General features: G+C 34.2%; 1 long non-coding RNA gene across 1 annotated transcript; it reads left to right on the top strand.

Annotated features, from left to right (window-relative positions):
• Nucleotides 1-4,332: 4,332 nt before the first annotated feature.
• LOC135138076 (uncharacterized) lies at nt 4,333-6,989 on the top strand. Its single transcript, XR_010281973.1, has 8 exons — nt 4,333-4,370; nt 4,427-4,576; nt 4,661-4,929; nt 4,988-5,337; nt 5,414-5,626; nt 5,682-6,138; nt 6,202-6,612; nt 6,665-6,989. It is a non-coding gene; the product is annotated as an uncharacterized LOC135138076 (long non-coding RNA).
• Nucleotides 6,990-20,266: the final 13,277 nt, after the last annotated feature.

The raw sequence follows: 20,266 nt of genomic DNA, 5'->3' as shown, positions 1-20,266 counted from the left end.
TTTTTTTCAACACCGACCCATTTTCTCCCATTTTAATCCCCACTTATTGCAATGTAATGACCGCTTTTAATCCCCCCACAAATTTTAAATATTGTGTGCCTGTTTGCTCAATTATTTATTAAGATATTTTATTTCTGTAAAACGCAATGGATTTTCTAATACAATTTCTACCAATGTACTGTTTTGAAAATTTAAAATTGATCCATAAATACCGAAAACCAGATAATCTCACTCATCACAATTTTAACGCGTTGTAGTTTTTTTTTGATAACAAAATTTAAAAAACGGAAAAGCAATCTGGGTAGGGTTTTTTACGCTCATTTCAACGGTGTGAAGTTTATTACAATCGGACGTATACTTTTGGCAAAAATTTGGGCACAAGTTTATGTGTTTCCCAGTGTTGGGGACACATACTTTTAAAAATATCTATATACAGATTGTTTTCGATTTTTTCGAAATGTATCTAGATAACAGATACAAGAAAACAGATACGTTTTGAAGCTTTAACGAATAAAATAACTGAAAACATGTTTATGTATTTTTACTATTAAAATTACTCTTATTTAATAACACAAATACAACCAGCGGGCCTACCGGACCCGGGTTGCTCAGGTACACAGATAAAATGCATTGCCCCTATAAGCGTAAAACGCAGTGAATAGTGAACTGTGGTTTATGGTTTTTAAAATACCATCTTACCATGGCTTAGATTTATTACCCCTCAGGATTATATTTAAAGATGTATAAGTACTGAAGGCTACAATGTAGGAAATGATGGTATTAAAAACATGAAAATTTCCGTGACAGAACACTATTAATGGACCTATTACCTCTATTTTTGTTTATGTGACCAAATCATCAACATGAAGTATCAAAAATTACTACTAGTACAACCCAACTAATAACTACTGAAAAAAAAGTGAAATAAAAAAATGTATCTGTATCTGCGTCATTAATTTTGTATCTAAATACAGATATTTTGTGCTTAAAATCTATTTTATCTAGATACAGATACTATATAGATACCCAAAAATGTATCTAGATACTTTATTTAGATACAAGTATCTAGATACTGCCCAACACTGGTGTTTCCCTATGCTGAAATATGCTTTAGCTCACCCTTAAAATGATGAAGAGCTTATGTATATTATGGTTACCTGTTTTCTTAACAAATTCTGTGCTAAATTTGTTTTAGATTTTAACTCCCTACTGGGTTAATCTTCTCCTTGTGGGGACGGACCAAGTATAAAAATACCACCAGGTCAGGTAGAATTATCTTATATTTGGATTAAATGTATGTCATTGCAAAAAGTAATTGTAAAAGTGACTGAATTACTCAAAGAAAGTAATTCGTTACCATTACTCATTACATTTTTTGAAAAGTAATGCATTACAATTACTTCAAACCACTGAATAATACATTATACACAAACGAGCTACCTTATGAGGTTACCTACGTCGTAAAAACTGAGTTTAAAACAAAATTAAAGGAGATATACCGGTTGATACAAATGAACTTTAATCAGAGAACCCTTCAGATAAGTACACGGTTTGTCTATATCGCTATTTTAAATATTTTTCTTATATTGTAGCTGAGTATTACTGGTTGCCTAAAAGTTGGAAATAAAGTTCAACCACAAATTACGGATACCAGATGGTTCACTTGTGGGCGTAACTGTCCGCAAATTTTCCGTGCGCATGACACTAAAATTGGTTCGGCACTTTTAAATCTCTTTGAAACTGGTTCGACAGATTAACACGCAAAATAATATTTACAATGAAGCAGATATAAGAATAAAAGTTTAGGTAATAATTCAGGGAATAAATAACATTACAAGGATTAATTTCTACGTTTTTGGTTACGAAGGGATTTTTTTAAAGTTTTAAAATAATCAGAAAATTAGTTAAATAAATACCTACCTGCATTAAACTGTATTATAGTATCGTTTAGTAAATATATCTTGTCTATAATGCCTGATTTTGTAAATGAATAAGAGAATACAACATTTTCCCTTCTTTTCCTTTAAACTCGTTTCAGTCTTAAATAACCACCAAAAATCGAAGATCACTATAAAGACGAGTAGATTAGAAAACTGTAACAACAAAGTTCAGAAATGCAAGCGCAGCAAATTTCATTAACTATTCCCTCCAATTCTTCTAACTTTCGGTAACCGTTTAAGCCGTATAGTTAAAGAGGTTACGTTTATTCACCATGCAAAAATTTTAACACCACTTTCTTGTTAGCACTATATTCGAGAATACGTGTTTTTTACGCTCTAAAATTTTTTAATGCCGATGCATGTGTCCGCAATTCTTTTCAGAGGAAATTGTGAAATGTTAAGCATTTCTAATAACCATAAATCATTTTGTGTAAGGCAAATAAGCATTTTGTTCGTTTTTTCTTCACTTAGAACCTCATCCCTTGCATCATCGCTGTAATTTTTCTCTGACCGCCGCGCTTTTAAATTCAAACCTTGCGAACCAATTTTGGTAGAGCGTGCGTAGTAGCGTGAATACCGCTTGAAATCTCGGGACACCGACTTCAAAGTGCCGACAGCTGAGTGAACTATCTGGTATCCGTAATCTGTGGTTCAACTTTAAAAATACGACATACAATTTTTCTTGAAAAATCTTTGAGAACTGGAATAACTTATCAAGTTTCTGACATAGAAGGTAACAAAGAGAGAAAACTAAAATAGATTTCAGAAAAGAGGGAATATTGGGAAAAGATATGAGGCATCATTTATCTAAGACCAGTTAAAATAACTGCACTTAAATCAAACAGTATTTATGTTCCGTTTTTATAACAAACGACACTTCACGATGGCACTTAATTATTGTAAACGATTAATCGTAATTCCTTGCCGTTAACGTTGAGTTTTTAACCAATCAAATTGCGGTCACAGAATATCATATGATATTCTGTGTTGCGGTAAAGCGCAGTGCTGCCAACCTGAAGGAAAGTCTCCTGATAAAGTAAGGGCACAGCATAGATAACAATCAGTAGGGACAGCTCGTGTCGGCGCCTTTGTTCTTTCTGACCCGAATTTTAAGCCGTCATGGATGGTCGTTGCCTAAACTATTCCTAGATGTCGCCACCCAATTTAAAAAGTATCACTTCATTTAAAATTTCAAAAATTGATTCGTGTACGCAATATTGCAAACTGTGTAGTTTGCTCAAATCGTATAATCATGAATCGCAATAAGAAAAAAAAAGTCGATATTTAAATTATAAACACGATGATTTGTTACAGTTTTTATTTTATTACTTATACAGTCATAAATGTTAATCCGGAAATGGTACACTTTGTAATGGACCGTAGGTAAAGGAGTATTTTATGAGGACTAAATATTTTTCGAGAATAGACTCTTTTAGTTATTAAATCCATATTATTTATATATGTATGTAGAAGGCTAAAAAAAAGTAGAGAAATAAACAGACAGGCATGATAATGTAATTATGGTAATTACTTTATACAAGAATAAATATAAAAATAAGAACAGCACCTGTTAAATTGTTTAATAATTTCAAAAATTTTACGAAAAAAAATCGCATTTTACCTAACAACTTAACCCGTAAGCGTAATATCATATAAAGTAAAATTTTTATTTAAAAAAAAAATATTACAAAAAAAAATACATATTTGTCGACTCGCATAAAGTGCAGGTAATTGGTATGGGTCGACGCAGGTAAGAATAATTAAGCAATTCATGAAACCGGAAGTCCATAGGGATTAAGCGAAAAAAGATATTTGACAAAATGTACGGCTTGGGTCATTTTTACCCACGCGCGACTGCTTATGGGTTAAGCAACGTCTCAAAATAAAACTCAAGATTGTGTAGGTCAAAAAAAAAATATATATATACATGATGAATAAAAAAATTGTTTATTGAGTGAAGGTCTGCTTATATAATTTTTTGTTACGTGTAGTTTGTTTCTTATTACTTTTATATTTAATTTTACCACAACAACGGAATCATATATAATAAATTTTTTATATTTATTTCATAACCACCGTTGTTGTTCGTTTGCGACGACTTTTTAAACAAAAAGTGTGTTATGTTTACTATCTTTTCCAAGAATTCCAAACACGAGGGAGAGAATAAGGCAGGCGCACAACAGGGATCCTTTATGAAAATTCATCGGACGAAGATTTTACCTTTTATTGTGAAAATTACATTTTTATACTATTTGTACAATTCTACTGGAAAAGCAGTCTTAAACAAGCAAAACCGGCAAAAATATTGTAACAAAACTGCCAAATTTCAAATATTTTAGACCAAGGCCGACTGAATTCATGCGTTATAAGGCCTGCTCACTCGGGCTTTTTAAAAGTTCTTGTCAGAAGTTTAGAAAGTGGCGTGCTCTTGTGAGTTTTTTTATAAATATTATGACGTGATTGTGACAATCATTTGTCGTTAGTAGTTAAAACAACGAAGTAAATTAACCAATAGGTTATGTCAATTTGTCAGCTTTTATTTACAAAGAAGATAATAAGTTATAATACTATTATGAACACTAACGATAGATAGAAACACAAATTATTAAAACACGAAAACTATACACAGAAAACTTGTAAGTATATTAAACTTTTAATACCTTTCTACTCGAGGGTTTGTTATCCAACATTTTTCTCTTTAAAGAGTCTGTTTTTTCCAGACAAATATTGGATAACACTGGTCTAGCTACTATAACAATTAGCATCACACAAAATTCACTCTGGTGCTGTTGGCAAGACAATAATGGGTTTTGTAATAAATGTGGTTCCAATATTTTGATGAGTTGACCGCATGTTCTGTTGAAAGTTAAATGTGGTAACACCTCTTGTGTTATTTCAGCAATTCTTTTGACGAGTCCTACAAAAGGTTCGTTGGGATACAGTAAACCTCCACGATCTTGGAGTGTGATTAATTTCATTAGAGGTCCAGGTAATGTAGTTGAGAGCAGTGGTGCTACACAGTCGTCACATTGTTTTTTTTGTTGCAGCTTTAAAATAATGTATCCCGACAGGAAAGCGACAGAGGCAGAGAATAGATTTGGCTCTGGTATTTCATTCTTTTTTAAATTGTGTATTTTAGTTCGTAGTGTCGCTGGTAAAAGTATTTCTTCAAAGTCTTCATCAATATTTTGTGGTCTCACACGAGAAAGTTGGTTACGGCTTATATTACTTATAGTTCTTGCTGTGTTGGCAGAAGTCGATGATTTTAAAATACCAGAGCGCAAAATTTGCCGTAAACCATACTCGGCAGCACGAGCATCGGTAGTATCATTTGAACCACCTTTCAAGCGTATGTGAGAAAAAGTTGCTTCAACAGCATCGGAACTGAAACAACGAGGTAAAACATAATAAAATCCTGCATCTTTGAGGAGAAACTTGATACACAAAAAAGTACTTTGAGCTGTAAATTTTAGTGCGTGAGCAGTTTCGTTGCTCAGACCTTGGTACCCTGTGCATGCAGAGATCGACTGGATATCATCAACATAATTTTGGAAGTCCTTATTTAGCCACTGCAGGCGTTCATCACAAATATCAATATATGGTGCAATACTGCTGTTTAATGCATGTATGTAGTGCCTTCTGCTTGAGACATTGTGGACTTGGAAAAAGAGGAACATGTTTTCCATGTATAAAATAGTTCCATCGCTATTATCAAAATCTTCATATTTATCTTCTTTTAAGAGCTTCAGTGCTGCGGTAACGGTTGGTGAAAATACCTGTATGGCCCGCAAAACATTCATCTTCTCGAAATTAGATGGGTATAGATGTTTTTTAGTTAGATATCTAACAGGCTTTACAGGCATCCCCTTTTGCAAGTCGTATAAAGCTTTCAAAAATGATGACGAAATAACACCAGCTGACGAGTTCATGTCATGGTCTAAGAAGAGGTTTCTAGCATTTTTGATTGCGTGGCAAAAGTCGAATGATAAGAAGAGGGGCATCGGTAGAAATGGGTTGTTAATGCAGTTTTGCAATATTCCTCCACTTAAATTTTTAAATAGACCAACATTGCCGGGATGATTATCTGTAACAATCCTCAACACCATGAAGCCACAATCTGTTAATAGTTTCATCACTTGCATGGTTAAAGAGTGAAATTCTTTGGCTTGCATAGATGAGTGGAAAAAATACCCACATGGTATGGTATATGTTGCTGATATTCCTTGTACAACATAGCACAACATTTTGTTCGCTATTTTAGGTTTTTTTCCAATAGAAGAGTCAGAACTGCAAGTATTAAGGCCATAAATATGATCTTCAACTCTGTGATAATACATTTTCTCTTTAATTGACATATCGTCAATAATTAGTGAACACAATCGTTGTGCAGGATGCTCTAAATGTGCAATTTCTACAGACAAACGTTCTTTGATAAGGTCATTTTGTCCATTGAAGTGACCAAGATGCCTGTCTATGGTTGCCCGAGATGGTAATTTGACCAAATGTGTTTGGCAATAATCGTATCCTTTAGGTGAACAGTATCTCCACACGGTACATGATCGAACAGACATTTCAGACCATCTTGGCGATTTCTTCTTATAATTATGAATTAGGTCTAGTAGAAAAATGGCCTTTTCATCAGAACTGTCAGCATCGCTGTTAATTTGCTCCAGTACGTCTATGGTTTTTGAATGTTTCTTCAGTTGATGCTCAATGTTTTTAAGTTTTGCAGAGCAGCGTGCATGAGAACGTTTTTCTTTTTTTAATTCTAACGCTAAGGCTTTACATTTCTCATGCAAAGCTGTCATTTCACTGGAGGAATTATTCATTTCGTTTGTGGGAGACAAATTGGGATCGTTGAAGTGAATTGAATCGGGAATGGAAGCGCAAGAAGGACCAGGTACAACAGGATCAGTATCCTTCAACAAAAATTATATTTAAAACGAATTAAAATTATTAAAATGTTTTTTATTATTGTCTAAACTACTGTAAATTTAAAAAATAATTACAATATTTAAAAATAAATTTTTTTACCGCACTATACTTACAAATATGGTAGGAATGGATCCCTTGATTAAACGATATCCTGTAGCAACTTTCTTGAAACATTTTTCTTTGAAATGTTTCTTGCAAATTACAGTGAAATCTGTTATTTCGAATGCATCTGCAAGTGGATCAGAAAAGTGTGTACCGTAAATTTGATTAAAAAATACTTACTGTAATGTTTTTTGAAGAACTCTAACCACCCTTTTCTAGTGTTGGGATCTTGAGGTATTTCACACAAAGGTAAGTCTTTATTTTTGCACAAGGCACAGCGTCTACCCATTGTTACAAATAACAAATAAATAACATAAATTGTTTATAACCCAATAAAAACGAAAACTAAGAAATGAAACACGAAAAGTAAAAAACTGAACACGAAAAAATTGTTAAATCAAACACGAAATATGAATAATGGAGCAAGAAAATAATAAACTGAGAAAATTACGCTGACAAGGATATTTACGTTTCGCGCCAAGGATTGACAGTAACTGATTAGAATTGGCAGACAGATGTCGCCACTTTCTAAACGTCACGGCCTACTTTTTGAGAACCGAATTTTCTGCAAAGTGAGCAGGCCTTATAACGCATGAATTCAGTCGGCCTTGTTTTAGACGTCAGTTGGGCGCCCTCATTCGGTCATAAAGCGAACGACCATCCACGAAAACGGGTCACGAAAAACGGCGAGCCGTCCCTACTGATTGTTATCTCTACTGTGGTAAGGGGGACATTTTTCTGGTTGACAGCATTAATTCCGAGGGGTTGGTCACTGTGGAATTAGGTTGGACACTATCACTGGAATTAGCCAATAACACGTGACGTCACGCTGTGGCGGGAACTCAGCGTTTGACAAGCGCCGTGAAACTCCATAAGCGACAATGTTAACATTTTCGCATTTTATTTAAAAGTGTGGGTATTTATCTAGAAAATAAACACGTGAATAGCTTCTTTCATATCTTTTCTGTGTATCAGGGTGCTTTTTTTTGGCGATTTGAGTTTAAAAATACATAATAAAAATAAAAATACAGAACGCTGTTTTGGTCTAAATTCCTCGTCGCCCAAAATACATCCGTGTGTTTTAAGCGGTAAATCGGAAATTAATATTTTCGTTTGAGGTTAATGTGACGGGTTTAAGTGAAGGTGTGTGATTTGTTTTTAAAGTATGGATAATTTAAGTGATTATGCACGATGTCTTTCCGTCAAAGAGAAAAGCAGATATGTACAAAAGTTAAACAATTTAAACGGCGTAGATCCTTATATAATGAGTGCAAGTGATTTTAATTTGTGTTTAGACGATGTCCCTACCATAACAATGAATACCATTCTAAACTTTTTTATTTTTGGAATAAGTAAAATAACCCACATTGAAATTCGTGCATTCAAAAGTCTAGAGCCATTTATTCAGTTTTCTCTTTTTTAAACGACTGTGTCTTTCAGCATTACAAATATTGAGTGGATTTATTTTGATATCCTAAATTTTGTGATGGAATATAATCAGGGTGGTCCACAACCGACAAATCTGCAGGTTTACCTAAAAGAGCACCAATGTAGTAATTTATTAGAAACTGTAAATCTAATAAGTAGTTATTGTACCTAAAATAAAATGATCCGAACAAATATAGGAATACTTTACTTTGGCTTCGTTAAATCCACTCGTTTCAAGGCTTCCGCCTTTTTTCCCCATCCTGTATATATTTACCTTTATTGTTGCTAATTGCTGGGAAAGGAAAATAAAATTTGTCCGCATTTCTGGTGCTTCTATTCGCGCAACCCACAACAGCATAAAATGTAGGCATTTTCTCCTAAAATACAAAATAGTATAATATTAAGATGCTAGTGTATTTAAAAAACATTGATGTACATTAACACAGAATTAATTTGCAAAACAAATAATATAAAATGCAGCGAAGTTAACCTGTACATCACATTGGAAAACATTATTTTTTAAGGATATTCAAACGTTATGGTGCGTTTTACAGATATCTACACAGTCTAGAAACTGTAACAAACTTACCAAACTATAAAAACACAGTTGACACACTCTCAAATTTAAATGAATTCCGAAAATATTAGCATTGACTCTTATGAGAAAACCGGCTAGTTGTCAAACGCTGCCATCTTGGTGACCTCGGATGACGTCAGTGTATTTGGCTAATTAGGGAATTGAATTGTGGAATTAAGTGGAATTGATGGAATTATGGTGGAATTATTTGGCATTTGATTTTTTTTTTTTTTAAATAAATGTTTATTGTCACATCAACCACGAAGGGTTATTAGTGACAAGGCGGTACAATATAAGATGTATAATACAATGATCAATCCTTAGATTAACTGCAGAAGTCCCGCTGTTGAGAGGAACTGCAAAAGATTTTCTACAGATGGGAGATCACCCAGAACTTCGGTAAGTGATGGTGGCAGTGACCAGCGGATGCGGTTCTGTTGAAATGTTGTACAGTGGAGTAGAATATGTTCCACTGTTAGTACTGACTTGCACTTCGTACACTGAGGTGGGACCTTATCGAGTGAGAACAGCTAAGCATGAGTCAATCTGGAATGCCCAAGCCGGAGTCGGGAGATTAAGACTTGGCCCTGGCGAGTACTAGGTAGAGGCAACCGTGTTGTGACGTTGGGCTGGATTTTGCGTAGATGGGAGGGATGCGCGTCCCATTTGCGTTGCCAGGATGCTACAATTCGAGTTCGAAAGAGACTCTTAATATCCGTAGATGTGACAACTAGAAGAGGTTTCGAATTGACTGAAAGTATCGCTTCCTTAGCTAAGGTGTCTGCCATTTCATTGCCTGTTATGCCCATATGAGAGGGTATATAGCAGAAGAGAATTTCTTTGCCCTGAAGTCGAAGTTGTTGAAACTGTTCTTGGATACGAACTACGAGTGGATTGACTGGAAACAACGCCTTGAAGGCTTGCAGTGCGCTCATGGAGTCCGTGAAGAGCACGAAGTGGAATCCTTGGAGGTTGACGATGTGGTTAAGGGCTTCCAGGATAGCGTATAATTCCCCAGTCAACACGCTGCTGTAAGTTGGAAGTGAAAATTGGAGGACGTCGGTTGGGGTCTTCACCGCAGCGCCGACTCCCTGTGATGATTTAGAAGCGTCCGTGAAGAGATGTGTGTGGTCCGGGAATTGGAATGTTAAAGCTCGATACTCTGCCTGAAGGACGGAAGGTGGTGTGGTGTCTGTTTTGTAGATAGACATAGAGGTATTGACTGGCAGTGGAGAATTGACCCATGGAGGATTCGAAGGAAAGGTGTGAGAAAGTGTCTGAGGAAGGCCGGGTAGGTCGAGCTGTTGAAGATCACTACGTAGTCTTTTGCTGAAAGGATTTTGAAGGGCTGAGTCAATTGGTGATTTTAAGATTGGTCGTCTAAGAGGATTGTTCGGGTTTCTAGCGATGTGGACCACATAACTGAGGCGAAGATAGTGGAAACGATCAATGAGAGGGAGTTCATTTGCTAAGCAATGTAAGCTAGAAACCGGTGACGTTCGAAATGCGCCGAACGCAAGTCTAAGAGCAGAGTTTGCCAGACTAGATTGAAGATTTTCAAGAGAATTTGCTTTCCAAGTGGAGAAAGATATTTGAGGAAGACGATAGGGATATCATCAGGGCCTGGAGAGGAATTTCGAGTGGTAGCTAATGCTTCATCTAGTTCTAGGAGTGAGAGCGGGGCGTTAATAGGATGAGTTTCCAGATCGTCTAATAAGAGTGGCTGCGATTCAATTTGTTTTTTCAGTTGGCAAAATCTCGGGTCGTAATTTGAATCTTGGGAAGACATTTCAAATTTTTCGGCGAATAGTTCGACCAGTTCTTGTTCATCTCTGGTGAGCGTATTGTGGTGTAATAACGCTTGCGGTGTTTGGTAAGAGGCGATTCCTTTAAGTCTATTTATCTTATTCCACAAAGTTTTTGGCGGCGTCCTAGGAGTTAGCGTAGATACGAAGATATTCCAGGAAGATTTTTTGCTCTGCTTCATACAATATCTCGCCTTAGCTCTATATATCTTAAACTCGACTAAATGTTCAACTGTTGGGCGTCTTTTCCATTGATTGTATGCTCTCTTACTTTTTTTATCGCCTCTTTACATTCAGCGTTCCACCAAGCTACCTGTTTATGGGGCCCACTGGATGTAATCTTCCCTATATATTTAGAGGCCGCATCAAGCAAAATCGCATTGAACTGGTGGATAGTAGTGTTGATGTCACTACTTGGCTGAAACGAATCCAGTGCATTAGTTGTAGCATCCATGTACTTACTCCAAACTGCTTGTGGTAGATTCCACATCGATCTGGCAGAGGAGGTGTGTGATATTTCCTGCTCTAAGTCGTTATCTATACGAATAGGGAAATGATCACTGTCATGCAGGTCGGGAAAAGGTGACCATGTGAAAAAGGCAAGTAACTAAGGGTCACATAAACTTAAGTCGATGGCTGACATACTGTCAGATGCCAAGTTCACTCTTGTAGGCTCTCCGTTATTAAGGAGACATAAGTTACATAAGTCAATAAATTTTTCAACTTCAGTTCCACTTCGAGTAGTACTGCTGGACCCCCACAAGGTATTGTGCGCATTAAAATCCCCAACTATGAGACACGGTTGAGGGAGTTGTTGATAGAGATCGCAGAGTTCTTGACTAGTAAGTAACTTCGAAGGAGGAATGTAGACATTGCATATTGTAAATTTTTGTTTCATGTGTACCACCACCGCCACTGCTTCTATTTCTGTAGTCAGCTGGATTTCGTAGGACGGGAAGCTGGTTTCAACGTATATGGCGACTCCTCGGCTAGCTATAATAGACGTTGTTCTGTTTTTATGATAAGTGGCATAATTGTTCATGTCATAACGCTTATTATCTTTTAGATTAGTTTCCTGGAGGCAAATAATAGAAGGTCTAGTTTGAGTAGTTAAAACTTGCAGATACGGTAATCGGGCATATAACCCATTGAGGTTCCATTGCAGGATGAATTTTAAAATAAACTTTGTTGGGACGACGAATCAGAATCGTCGTCCGTTTTAAAAGACTCTGCAGAAAGGCCCAGTTGATTTTTAAGCCTTTTCTGAATCCGAGTAAAACGATTTTTCATACTTCGATTGTCAGGGGTGGGGTATAGGTCATATAGCATATTAAGAAGGCCCATAATGTCATCCGTATAATCCTTTGAAACTGATAGTGGGTCAGAATTTCCAGAGACATTGGTCATAAAGTCGCAAAATTGAATGAAATTGAGCACATAGTGGTTATTATCATTGTCGAACAGGGATTTTACACATTCCAGTCTTTCGGAAACAGTACTAGGAAGAATACTATCCGTTGAGTCATAGCGTTGCAAGGAGTCTGATCTTTTTTCTTGGGACGGTTTCTTTCTTTTTGCTCGCGCTTCAGGTCTTTTAAATTTTGTTGCTTGTAATTCGTCTGTATGAATCTGCGCTGGTATGGACGTTGAGGGGTCAGAAGTTTCAGAGTCAGCTGGACGTTTTTTGGACTGTACCTTAGGATCTAAAATTCCTTCCAAGGAATAATTCTGGCTTGGTTGGTCTTCTTCTGAAATAGGGCTTGGTATGTTCTTGCACTGACTTGCTATATGACCAGATTGTTTACATAGAAAACAAGTAAGGTCATCAAAATTCAAAAAAATTCTATAATCGGTTTCATCATATTTTACGACTACCGAGGATGTTAATTCTAGGGCTGGGTCTGGTAGGATATACACTTGACGTCGGAAGCTTAAAACATGTCGAAATTCTGCGTCGGGGATACCCGTCCTTAGGAAATTTATTGGGGACACGATTTTAAAACCCATGGTTTGAATAACATTTTCAATTACTTCGTGTGGAATTGATGGGCACACGTTGGAGATTATGATTCTTTTGGCGGGGGTTATTAAACGACGGATATCTATATTCACATTATTAACAGTGATAGTTGCGTGTTCTGAAACGATTTTGTTTATTAACTCCACAGTTGCCAGATAGACACAAATTCTCCCGTTAGATATACGTGACGCAAAAATAATATTTTTGGGTTCCACAATGTGACCTAATGCTAGCAAGTAATGATGGCTTGTTCTTTCTTGGGGAAACTGTTTGGAACATTAGTGGAAGTTTGACTTTGTGATTGCGACATTGTAACCCCTGTAGTCAGAAGTTATAAATACAAATTTGCGTAAAAAGTGGTTGTCAAGGATATAACGAAACGATAGATTGCATTTTGTGCTGGTTAAAGAAGCGCTGATAACGGCGCCGCCTTATCTTCTTGTGCGATAAGCACGAGATAACAAAAAATTATCACAACTGATGTAGCGTTCACTTTCACTAGCACAAGAAAATTATTAACACTTCAAACACTAGTAATCGTTAAAAGTTGAAGGAAATTAACGGAGACTTGGGAACACGTGAGTGCGTTTCGATGTCTCGTCGGAAAACCCAAATTACACTTTTCGGCATTGGAACTGAACAAATATTTAAAACCGAAAATCATTACGCATGCGCACTGAACCACGGGAACCTTGCGATGTCATTGCGCATGTGCAGTTCCATTACTATTTTTCATCAACTTAATAAAATTTCCAGAGATATGTAAAAGACTAGATACAGATATTTAATGTTCTCGTGGACATACGTTTAGGGCCAAAATGTCACTGTATGTTTATATCTCCCTCTTTTTCTCTAGCACGTATAATGGTAATCCGATATCTGAAGGTCTCGCTCTGTACGGCGCAACCAATCAGTTGGCGCAACGTTTGTCGTTGATGCCGTTCTTGTGTTTGTGCCGGTCCCTGTCAGACCACTCAGGACTGTGGGTGGTTATGATTATTTATAATTGCCGCCATCAGAACGGGCCAATAACAAGACAACCACCTTTTAGAGAGTGATCGATGTAGCCTACAGTTGGCAATCCATAGTACTGGTGCTGATATAGAAAAGGATAGGCGACACAAAGTATTGCTACTCTTAGATCATAGATGTTGGCCCTAGATCGGGAAAGCTATAACAGCATCTGTCTTTTACATATCTCTGAAAATTTCACAAAAACCTACAAAATGGCGGTCAAATAGTTCGTGATAGGTCGTAAAACCGACGCTTGACTTCTTTGTCTGGCTGCTAACAAAAGAAAGCAAACGAGTTAGCACAGACCGACTATATAGATTTAAAAGTAATTAATATTATATTTTTCGAGATATTTTGTTTGTTTGTTTTCTTTCTTTTTTTTTTTAATTTTATTACAGAAGTGTATTTATTTTTGTACTTGTTCAATATATACTTATTTAATAAATTACAATTTCGTTTCTATAGTCTATACTAAAATATGTATTTCAATTTCTGCGGAAAAAAAATATTGAGAAAATTATAAATACAAATTCAATTACTTATTTTAAAAATGCCGCGATAATATTGTTGATGTAACGATGATCCAGGTTTATGCAAGAGATTATTGCAACTGTATTGTGGGTTGCGTAGATTTCAACCATCTTAATTTTTTGAGGTTATGTTGGTGTGTTGAGGATGTTTCTCTTTCAAAATAGCAACAATAAATCAACAAATATAAGTGAAATTGTAGAATTTTCGTTGATTGTGAAGTGTTGTATCACACCACACTTTTATTAGGTAAGAAAATATAAAAACACCAAATTCCTATATTAATTCGGTGTGTACTCAATTAGGAACCAAAATGTCAATCCTAGAGTACTCATCGAGGTTCATCCTTGACTTGAAAGGTTCACCAACAAACATCCGTTGTAAAAAATGCCCATACTTCACATCATCGACATTCTGCTTGCTCAACCACGTCAAACGCCACCGTGCAGCACTACCCCCCTTCAACTGCACCACAGCAATCGAAACCTACTATTGCAGGGATTGCCGTTTCCAAACAGGCTTAACCATTCTCTTCAAACAACACATTAGCGAACATAAGCTCACACGACCATTGAGAGAGTGGTATGAATGTGATAAGTGTCCCTACAAAGCCAAGCTAAGGTCGAGTTTGAATAGACATCTGTATGCGCGACATTTGGACGACAAGTATGTTCAGTGGTTAAAGTGCAGCAAATGTCCATACAAAACTAAATACGGGACTAACTTGAAAAGTCACGTAAATGCACGCCATTTGGAAGGAAAAGATATTAAATGGTATGAATGTCAAAAGTGCCTGTATAAGTCTAAAACAAAATGTGCTTTAAACCAGCATGTAACCCATCATTTGAATTGGCGGGATATCAAGTTGTTCAAATGTGATAAGTGCGATTTTAAAGTTAAACACAAAGGGAATTTGAAGCAGCACACAGCGACGTGTCATTTGGATGAGCCCAGTATTAAAAAAGAATGTGATTTGAACATTGAAATACATACGTTAAATGGTATAAGTGCAACAAGTGTTTATACAAAAGTATATACAGGTTGAATTTGAAAAAATGTGTAAAAAATATATTTGGATTTGTTAAAAATGAGAACTGAAATTTTGACTCTAGTTTTATGTTAATCACAAAAAAAATATATTATTTACACCGAAAAAAATAAAAGTTGCTTTATGGCTGAAAATATTTTTATTAATCCGTTTAAGAATTCTAAAAACCCTTCGCAAAGTGGGCCTTCAGATATGCTAGAAAACCGTTTTTAATTTAAAAAAATTACCAAGGGTTTGCCGCGCAACATCGTTACCAACCTCGTCGTATTCTGGAAAAATAGATAGAACCCATATATTATTTAGCTACCACCTCAAAATCTTTGCTGTTTTTTTATAGACCGTGTGATAACCCAAACATCCCATCTTAAACTGACATGTGAAAAAAAGTTTGAAAGCTCGCGAAAAATTTAAAAATTCAAAATTTGGTTGTGATCGTCTGACATACGTTGTGCTCCAAAAAAAAAAACGTCCTGAATCATTGCAAATATTTGAAAATCTCAAATTTAATAAAAACAAAGCAAAATCTGAAGTAAAGTAACTGGATGCAAAGACACAAGTTATTACGGACGTGTGGCGGTAAATTTAAAATTATGGCAGTCAACAAGAGAACAAAATTAAAATAAACAAATTATGCAGTGCTACCCACGGTCGCAAACTCGTGGTTGGAAGTTGGAAGCCACGGCTATAAATAAACTGACAGCGTCACGTCATCCAGACCGCTCCGCTGATTTCTATACAAAGCCGCTAGCTCGACTAAGAACCGCGCCCTCCGCTTGTGCTACGTATTATTGTGTCATTTACCTCAATTCTATTTTTATGTTCAATTCTTATAACTTCTGATATTAAACTACAACTGAACAAGTGTCAAAGTTTCAAAAGAGCAATAATCAACATTTAAATTCGCCATATAATTTTGTGAAATTTCAAACAACAAATAATTTTTATTTGAGATTAAGATTGGACATCAGACAATTTATATGATGGAAACATTCATCAACAAAATATGTACATGTAAAACTACTAGCAATGATTTATAAAAACAAAAAGATTTGGTGTGAAATAAACTTGTGAAGATAAAATATTACGTGAGGTTAGAGCATGAACGTTTACGTTACCAGAGAACATAGAGAAGCGTCATAGTTTAAATTAAATGACGGTTGAGTGGGTTGAGGACTCCTCGACTTATGTTGGCAACAGTGTTTGTTTCTAACTAGGAATAATAATAATAAAATAATTCAGGTCACACGTCTCAGAACTTGTTTGATCTACAGACCAGAGCGCACTCAGGCCAATGTCGACTCTAAGCGTTCGGAAACAATTTGATTTATAAGCCATGATCCGTGATCTGATACACATCCTAACCGGTTTCGACCATAATTTCTTGCTGTTTCAACTTTAGAATTCTCAGTTTTTCGAAATTTTAGTTTGGGGACTTTTCAGTTTACTTCTATTTATTATTCAATTTTTGGATTTTACAATTTCTCAATTTTTCAGGTTTTTTGGTTTTTCAATTTTTCTAATTTTTCAGGTTTCGATTTTTCAACTTCACTTTTTTGATTTTTCGATTTCTCAATTTTTCAATTTTGTAATTTCTCAGTTTTTGGACATTTCAGTTTTGGGATTTACTTATTATTCAATTTTTCGATCTTACGATTTTGCAGGTTTCTGATTTTTCAATTTTTCGATTTTTTTTAAGGTTTCGATATTTCGACTTTATTTTTTTGATTTTTCGATTCTTTAGATTCTCAGTTTTTGGATATTTCAGTTTTGGGATTTTTCAATATTTCTGTTCTTCGACTTTTCCATTTTTTGACTTCGGGATTTTTCGATGTGTCCACTTTTTACTTTTTCGATTTTTAAATTTTAGATTTCTTAATCTTTTGATTTTTCGACTTCCCGGTTTTAGATTTTCTGTTTTTCAGTTATCGTTTTTTCAAATTTTCGATTTTTCAATTAATCGATGTTTTGATTTTTCCATTTCTTGATTTTCGAGGGTTTCGATATTCCAAAAATCGAGAAATGTAATAATCGAAAAATCGAAACCTTAAAAAATCGTAAAACCGAAACATTGAAAAATCGAAATATCGAAGAACTGAAAATCGAAAAAATGTAAAATTAAAAAATCTAAAATTTAAAAACCGAATAACGAAAAATCGAGAAATCGAAACTCCCAAATTTAAAAAATCGGATAACTGAAAAATCGAAACATCGAAAAACTGGAAAATCGAAAAATCGAGAAATCGAAAAATCAAAAGATCAAGAAATCGTGGAGTCGAAAAGTTGAACAATTGAGAAACCGAAATAGACCAAAATCGAAAAATCGAAAAGTTAAAAATCGAACAATTTATAAATTGAGAAATTGGCAATCAAAATATCGAAAAATCCACATCTCGATAAATCGAGAAATCAAAACACTAAAAAATTCGAAAAATTGAAAAATTGAGAGATTGAAAGATCAAAAGAACGAGAAATCGAATAGTGATGAAGTCGAAAAATCGAAAAATAGAGAAATCGACAAACAAAACGTTAAAAGTTTGAAAATTGGAATAGCGGAAAAATCAAAAAACGAAAAAATGGAAAACTGGAAAAACTGAGAAACCGAAATAGGCCAAAATAAAAAATTGAAAAACTGATAAATCGAAAACCTGAACAATCAAATCTCGATAAATCGGGAATGAAAAATTAACAAATCGAAAAATTGAAAAACAGGACGTCTAAAACTAGGAAGTCGAAAAATAGAAAAATTAAGAAATATTTAAAAATTAAAAAGATTGAAGAATCTAAAATTTAAAAATCCAAAAATTGAAAAATCGAAAAAGTAGACACATCGAAAAACCCAGAAGTCAAAAATAGAAAAGCCGAAAACTTGAAATATTGAAAATTCCTAAAAACTGAAAAATCGAAAAATCAAAAAAGTGAAGTCGAAAAATAAAAACCTTAAAAAATCGAAAAACTGAAAAATCAGAAACCTGAAAAATCAAAAAATTAAAGAATTGAAGAACAGGAAAATCGAAACACTCGAAGGTCAAGAAATGGGAAAATCAAAACATGGATTAATTGAAAAATCGAAAAATTGAGAGTCTATAAAAGTTAAATTTGAAAAATTTAAAAATCGAAAATTTGACAAAATGACAATTGAAAAACAGAGAATCTAAAACCGGGGAGTCGTAAAATCAAAAGATTAAGAAATCGAAACATTTGAAAAATTCGAAAACTTGAAAAATTCAAATACCGAAGAACTGAACTGAAAAATCGAGAAATCGAAAAATCTAAAATTTTAAAAATTAAAAAATCTAAAATTTAAAAATCGAAAAGTCGAAGAATCGAAATATTGAAAAATCCCAAAACTGAGATATCGAAAAACTGAAAAATGAAAGAGAAGCTGAAAAACGGAAATCTTGAAAAATCCGAAAACTGAAATATCCAAAAACTGAGAACTTAAAAAGTCGAAAAATTGAGCAGTCTAAAAATCCAAAAAGTGAAGTCGAATAATCGAAACCTTAAAAAAACTAAAAAATGAAAAATCGAAAAATTAAAGAATTGAAGAACAGCAAACCCTCGAAAATCAAGAAATGGAAAAATCAAAACATCGATTAATTGATAAATCGAAAAATTGAAAAATCGAAAATTTGAAAAACAGTAAATCTAAAACCGGGAAGTCGAAAAATCGATAGATTAAGAAATCAAAACATTTGAAAAATTCGAAAACATGAAAAATGGAAATGTCGAAGAACCGAAATGAAAAATCGAGAAATCGAAAAATCTAAAATTTTAAATATTGAGAAATTCAAATACCAAAAAATTAAGAAATCTAAAATTTAAAAATCGAAAAAGTAAAAAGTCGACACATCGAAAAATCCAGAAGTCAAAAATGGAAAAGTCGAAGAACAGAAATATTGAAAAATCCCAAAACTGAAATATCCAAAACTGAGAATATAAAGAATCAAAAAATTGAGAAATCGAAAAATCAAAAAAGTGAAGTCGACATATCGAAACCTTAAAAAAAAAAATCGAAAAATTGAAAAATCAGAAACCTGCAAAATCGTAAGATCGAAAAATTGAATAATAAGTAAACTGAAAAATCCCAAAACTGAAATGTCCAAAAACTGAGAAATTAAAAAATCGAAAATTTGACAAAATGACAATTGAAAAATCTAAAACCGGGAAGTCGAAAAATCAGAAAATTAAGAAATCGAAACATTTGAAAAATCGAAATAGTAAAAAAATGGACACATTGAAAAATCCAGGAGTCAAAAATCGAAACGTCGAACAATCAAAATATTGAAAAATCCCAAAACTAAAATATCGAAACACTGAAAAGTGAAAGAAAAATTGAAAAATGGAAAACCTGAAAAATCCGAAAACTGAAATATCCAAAAACTGAGAACCTAAAAAGTCAAAAAATTGAGCAATCGAAAAATCCAAAAAGTGAAGTCGAAAAATTGAAACCTTAAAAGAATTAAAAAATGAAAAATCAAAAACCTGAAAAATCGAAAAATTAAAGAATTGAAGAACAGGAATATCGAAACCCTCGAAAGTCTAGAACTGGGAAAATCAAAACATCGATTAATTGAAAAATCGAAAAATTGACAGTTTATAAATGTCAAATTTGAAAAATTGAAAAATCGAAAATTTGAAAAAACGACAATTGAAAAACAGAAAATCTATAACCGGGAAGTCAAAAAATCGAAAAATTGAGAAATCGAAACATTTGAAAAATTGAAATATGGAAGAGCTGAAATGAAAAATCGAGAAATCGAAAAATCTAAAATTTTAAATATTGAAAAATTAAAATACCAAAAAATTGAGAAATCTAAAATTTAAAAATCGAAAAAGTAAAAAGTCGTCACATCGAAAAATCCAGAAGTC

Source organism: Zophobas morio, unplaced genomic scaffold (assembly GCF_036711695.1).
Source record: "Zophobas morio isolate AGI-343-1 ecotype UQ-CSIRO unplaced genomic scaffold, CSIRO_AGI_Zmor_V1 ptg000030l, whole genome shotgun sequence".
Lineage (NCBI taxonomy): Eukaryota > Metazoa > Arthropoda > Insecta > Coleoptera > Tenebrionidae > Zophobas > Zophobas morio.
This window is presented reverse-complemented; position numbering and strand designations above follow the sequence as displayed.